This window comes from Eublepharis macularius, chromosome 1 (genome assembly GCF_028583425.1).
Source record: "Eublepharis macularius isolate TG4126 chromosome 1, MPM_Emac_v1.0, whole genome shotgun sequence".
NCBI classification, from domain to species: Eukaryota; Metazoa; Chordata; class Lepidosauria; order Squamata; family Eublepharidae; genus Eublepharis; species Eublepharis macularius.
Window position 1 is genome coordinate 247974497 of NC_072790.1, and position 6572 is coordinate 247981068.

Consider the following 6572-nt stretch of genomic DNA (forward strand, 5'->3'; position numbering starts at 1 on the left):
AAATATCACGTTTTCTCGTGTGAGTTTTGCATGATGTCGCGTTTTCCCCGGCATGATCCGCAATGTTGCGGCATGTCCCAGCTGCAGATAAGCCGTGTGGAAATAGCCTTGATTGGTGGTGGGAGGGGGAGAGAGATGCACTCAAGCGCTTGAGTGCTTGCCACCAGAGTTAATTAATAACTTAAGGTCTCTCTCTCCTTGGGATCTGATGGGCACTACCAAACTCTTTGCTTCCTTATAACAAATTTGGAGCTCCACACTTGAAAGGAAGACCTGCCTATCAAGGTAAATTGGGCTTAGATTGGGGTTTCCAGGGCAACAACAGGAGTTCAGACAGTTCAGACAATCCCAGCCTAAGTTGCCAAGGGAATTGGTTGCAGATGCCAGATGGTCTGGCTTGATGAACAGTAATGAATGAGGCTTGCAACAAACACCTGTTCGTTTAGAGTTTGTTTAGAATGGGGCCTCACAAACAGCTTGTTCGTGAACAGTTGATTGGGCTGTTCGTGGCTTTTTTTAGTTCACATTGCTGTTCATGCCCATCTCTAATTATAATATCGGCTATTTTATTTTCAATCCTTTTCCTAACAGCCCCTCAGCATAAAATTAGTCTTTTTTCACTGCTGTGGCACATTGGGTTGACACTTCCACTGAGCTATCCATCACAACCCCAAGGTTTCTTTCCCTCTCAGTCCCTGCAATTTCCAATTTTAACTAGTCTGCCTGGGACAGACATTTGGCTAGTTGGCCTCTAATTTCTCAAGTCTCACTTGACCCCTTTTCAAAAACGGGCATAACTTTTCCTACTCTCCAGTCTTCTGGTACAGTGGCTGATTTTAGAGTTAAGTTACATATATGGGTTACCTGACCATTTTAGCACACATAGGCAATAATGAGCCGCATTGATTACAATGGCAGCAGACCTGGCATTCTACATTATCAACTGTTGATTAGCATCAACTCTTAGGTGAGGCTTATAGTTCCTTGAAAATGTAAAGGAATGGAGAAGCTGTCTAACAGCTGTTTGGTGGGCCAGCTTTCTCTTTCTCCCTCCCTACTCTGGCACCTCCCTGAAACTCTGAATGGTGGCCAAAATACCAGGATATAAATTTTTGTTACTCTTACATTTTGGGGAAGGTTTGAGGTCATTTCAGGTATCTCCAAGCTGACCTAAGCTAATTTGGGGTCTTATTTCACCTCAGGCATATCCAAATGCACACACTTAACCACATTTTGTGGCAATGAATTCTACAAGTTACTGATGTATTGTAAAAAGAATGTCTCTCTATTTGTCTGTCCTGAATCTTCTATCGATCACATTTCTTTGGATGGCCCTGAATATTAGTATTATAAGAGAGGGTGAAATTATGTATTTGGTGAAATTTGTCACAGTGTAAGGATATGTGTTCTTCAACTTATACAGCCTTTTACTTACTGTTCTACCCATTGGGGAAAAAAATTTCTGCCATAATTTCATTTTTAGACAAAATTCTATGGCCATTCTAAGTAACAAACATCAAAGAATAACTGGAGTTTCTGAAAACTAATAAACTTCATTTAAATATTTTGTGATAGAAATACAAGCAAAACTGTCTCAGTTATAATGAAAGTATAGAATGACTTTAAAAAAACCCCAAAATTTCATCATTAGAATTCATACATTGACATCGGGATGCCGTAAAATTCTGAACGTTCAAATTTGTCACTGGATTTCAGGTTCGGAATTATGTCTGTGCTGCTATCCCTGCATTTCTCTCTTCATAATTTTTTCATATTATTAGTATTATTTCTGAACATTCTTCAGACAGCTGCACATGTATAGCTTCTTCTTTGTTAGTTTTCTGTTATGCTCAATTTTTAAGAAGTTCTGAAGGCCTACAGTGACCTTTCCTCTTGGCCTAGAATCAGCAAGTCAGCCGTACTGTGCTGAGTGATCATTTGACTAAGCACATTCCTTTCTGACTCAAATAAAATTGGACACGACTTCAGACCATGGTCTGTAATATTCTGCAGTGAGGGAAGACTGTAGGGTAAAATAGGATCATCCTATAATATGAGGCTAAGCCGCTTCCAAAATGCCATGGGAGTTTGGAAACATTTCGCAAACTAAACAGTCAGAAATGATTCATCGATTAATACTGCAAAGAGGATAGTATAAATGCTCTTGCCACTTGCAACCATCTCCACTATTCTGCTCTGCTTCTCTTGCTTGCTTGCTTCTCTTCTGCTGCTGCTACTATGGTAAGTCCATTATAACTAGTTCACATTGTATATGAGATATATGGAGCAAGGAAGGAAGGAAGGAAGGAAGGAAGGAAGGAAGGAAGGAAGGAAGGAAGGAAGGAAGGAAGGAAATCCTTCCTTGGGGAAAAAGTTCAAGGAAATTCAAAGGAAGCAAAAAAAATGATTTTAGTAAGACTAGTGGTCTTTCTTGTCTGTGTGCTTACATCTAAATGAAAGAACGATAACTGGTAAGAAAATGAGGCATCGTGAGAAAAGAAGGAAGGGTAGCTGTAATTGGATGCAGCTTTTCATACTTTCATAAAGATGTATTGTCGAAGGCTTTCATGGCCAAAGAACGATGGTTGTTGTGGATTTTCCAGGCTGTATAGCCGTGGTCTTGGCATTATATTTCCTGACGTTTTGCCAGCAGCTGTCACGGGCATCTTCAGAGGTGTAGCACTGAAAGACAGAGATCTCTCAGTGTCACAGTGTTGTAGATATAAATTACCTGCTAACATCTTCTCCACACATTGACACTGAGAGAGCTCTGTCTTTTGGTGCTACACCTCTGAAGATGCCAGTCACAGCTGCTGGCGAAACATCAGGAACTACAATGCCAAGACCACAGCGATACAGCCCGGAAAATCCACAACAACCAACCTTCACAAAGATGTTTGTTGGAAGCCCTTAATTCCAGCAAGTTTGAATAAAGTAGTTATGCAGGCCAATGGCTGTCTGGTTGAACACAGCCATTATGCTGCCATTCAAGGGGAAAGAACCGCAAATGCCATACTGGAATTTTTTTGAACGCAAGGCAGACATTTCGTTCCTGCAGCCCTAACGTTACCCAAGGCTAAATTACTGGAGCAGCTGTTATATGGAACATTTGTAGGACTGCCCTCTTCATGTTTTGCCCCACAGGAAAGACTTCAGTTTAAGTTTTTGAGAAGTCTCAAACTGTGTATCTAATGCCTGGATACGATTAGAGTCTGGTTGTCTTAGGTGTGAAGCCAGGTTTTGTATTCAATCTATTTATATGTGGCTGAAAGGCCGTTTTAACCCACAAGGTTTGTTTCCCTGATCCTTCAAGATGACTTCTAATCAAGCTGGCTCAAGGCTGTTTATAGCCATATTAATAGAACAGGCTTTCCCTGTCAGGTTCTCTTAACACACGGAGCTGAACAAGCAAAAGGGTTAATTAAAAAAAAAAATAGAGGATATTGAAAGCCAATCGGACATCTCCAGGGCAGCAAAGCTTGGGGTGTTGTTAAATGTCAAAGGTATGTCTGAGCCAGCTGTGTACTTGGTCTCCATGGAAGCATACAGTTTTAGAAGGGCATTTAGTCTAGCTAGGTGCTCCTCTCTACCGTCTGTGGTTATCGAAGGCAGGTACAACAAAACCCCTACCTAGAAAGATTGTGCCCATGCCTGCTAAGTGAGGTCAAGTCTTGTCGAAGGCTTTCATGGCCGGAGAACGATGGTTGTTGTGGGTTTTCCGGGCTGTATTGCCGTGGTCTTGGCATTGTAGTTCCTGACGTTTCCTGTAGTTCCTGACACTGAGAGATCCTTGTCTTTTGGTGCTACACCTCTGAAGATGCCAGCCACAGCTGCTGGCGAAACGTCAGGAACTACAATGCCAAGGCCACAGCAATACAGCCCGGAAAACCCACAACAACCATCGAGGTCAAGTCTGTTGAGCACATATGTTTTAGTTGTCTATTTATGTCTCAGAATCATTACCCCATTACTCAACATGCTCCCCGGTCATATAACCACTAATAATGTACTGGTTTTTATCTGATAACAATTTTAGGATTATATGTCAAATCGCTAAATTTTGTGCATCAATTTTTAAATTACAGGAAGTGCATTTTAAACGTTCATAAAGTCAATCTTTTTTTCCTTTATTGCATCCTTGCTTCTTTAGGTTGAATGCTGGTCTTAAGACCGAAATTAAAATTGAAGTTTGAATAGCTATTCTTTTTCTGTTTCTTTGTTTTGGCATTATTTATTGTGGGCTTTCACAGTCACAAGGATTCCTACCAGACACTGAGGCTTTACTATGAATTTCTGCTGATCTTGTTTCAAAAGGCAAGATCTAGTAAATGTTTGAGGATATTGTTTTCACTTGTCCTCCTCCTCCTGAAAACGGTCCACAGAAAACAGTCCACAGTCACTGGAAGGACACCACCAATCCTAAAAAGGTTCATTATTTTCAACTTTATATGTTAGAAACGGTGTTAGATAGAGCAGTTCAAGCCATGCCGTTCAGAAAAGTGTAGCACCAACGCGGTTCCTCCCAAGTTACAATTTGATTTGTTCCCTGGAAAGTTATGCTTGCAATTGTAATCTGATTTCCTTCAACCTGTGAGATTGAGTTGACTCACCTTTTCTTAATATAATTCCAGACTCATCATTCCAAGATGTCATGTGGCTGTGCGCCGTCTTGTGCCCCTCAGTCTTCCTGCTCCCCGTGTAGCTATCCAGTTGGTGGTCTGAGCTCCCTGAGTACATGCTGCCCCACCTCCTGCGGTGGTTGTTCAAGTAGCCTTGGCATCTCCCCCTGTGTGAATAACGTCTCATGTATCTCCCAACTCCCATCATCAAAAATTGTGATACAACGACCTTCTTTCGGTTTAACAATCCCAGGCGCCATTCTCTCGTCCTCCGGTGAACCTGTCCGTTTCGGAGGGTACACCGCCTGTGGTGGCAGTAGCAGTTGTGGAAGTCTACCTAGCTGTGGTCTCCCGGGTATTTCTGGGTCTTGCCAACCCTCTGAGTGCAAACGGGTGTCCGTTTCCAAGGTGTGCAGTTCACCATGTTAAGCTGGGACGTCAACAAGAATGGGAAGGAAATGTGATCTGGAAAGTATAAAATGGATTCACATCTGATGACATCTCAGATGTGGGTAAATCAAACCTGTCCAAGTAAATTGTATCTTCTCTGCTCTCACCTCTAAAGTTTCCTCTGCAATCTTTATATCATTTGCCTTAACTTATGTTGACCAGGAGACCAGAAGGGTGTGAACATCTTCCCTCTGCGGGCCTTTAAGTATTTCAGGGTCCCACAATAATCTTTCTCCTTAAACAGTTTGACAGCATATGCCAGTCTTGTCATCAACACGAGACGGTCAGTGGAAAAGCCCCTGTTTGCTGGGCAAAGAATGAATGTTTATCATCTATGCAAATGATGTCACTCGCTGTCCTTTCTTCATTAAAGCTTCTGCCTGCATTAACATTTGTTGTGGATTCAGTTGCTTTTTATTTCTAAGAACATGCAAAGTGGGGGCAGGAGCATGCAACAATCATCATGTATCAATTCAAGCCTGTTGTATTCGAGCAGACTCAGGTCTCTGAGCCAAGCTACAAGTGACGCCTGACACAGGTTGGACACTCGTCAGCTTCCCTCAAGTTTTGATGGGAAATGTAGGCATCCTGGTTTTACAGCTTGGCTCTCCATTACAACTGCAAGACCAGGATGCCTACATTTCCCATCAAAACTTGAGGGAAGCTGACTAGTGTCAGGCGTCTCTTGTAGCTTGGCTCTCAGTTTTTCCAATTTCTGTCTAGTCAGTCCCTTGATGATGCGCCAACTTGCACCGGTTCTCTTCATTGGGATGTCTTCTGTTCTTTACAGCAGTTTCTGGTATCATTCAACTTTTAATGTGGACTAGTAATAGAAAAGAGTGCTTCCCCCTGCAGCTTCAGGTCCTCCTAACTTTCCTTTTGTTTTCCTTATAAGGAATACCTCAACTCTTTAGCTCCCTCTAGTGGACCAAGGTGGACCTCCTGGACAGTAGGGTTGCCAGCTTCAGCTTGGGAAACTCTAGAAGGTTTGGTGGTGGGTGGCTTTAGATGGTCAGGGAGGCTATTAGTTTAACTTATAGCCATGTAAAAAGCCCACGATATAACACAACTAGAAACATTATGGAAATTATTGCTGAAATAAGTTAGTAAATTAATTAATTAATTAGTAAATTAAATTAATTAGTAAATTAAACAGCTTGAGTATGTTATTATTATCCCCACAACAATAACAACTCTGTGACGCGGGTGGGACTGAGAGAGCTCCTAGAAGCTGTGACTAGCCCAAGGTCACCCAGCTGGCTACAAGTGGAGGAGTGGGGAATAAAATCCAGTTCTCCAGATTAGGGTCCTGGCACTCTTAACCGCTATACCAAAGTGGCCGACAAAGATCATGAAGAGCTTTGTACATGATAACGAAAACCTTGAATTGAGCCCAGTAACTGATGGATAGCCAACAGAGTGATTACAGAATGGGAGGATTATGCAATCTAGCTCACTATAACAACAACAACAACATTTGATTTATATACTGCCCTTAATAAC

General features: G+C 42.0%; 1 long non-coding RNA gene across 1 annotated transcript; it reads left to right on the forward strand.

Moving 5' to 3' along the window:
- Positions 1 to 2016: 2016 nt before the first annotated feature.
- On the forward strand, positions 2017 to 5463 carry LOC129337804 (uncharacterized). The gene is made up of 2 exons (XR_008597857.1): positions 2017 to 2241; positions 4632 to 5463. It is a non-coding gene; the product is annotated as an uncharacterized LOC129337804 (long non-coding RNA).
- Positions 5464 to 6572: the final 1109 nt, after the last annotated feature.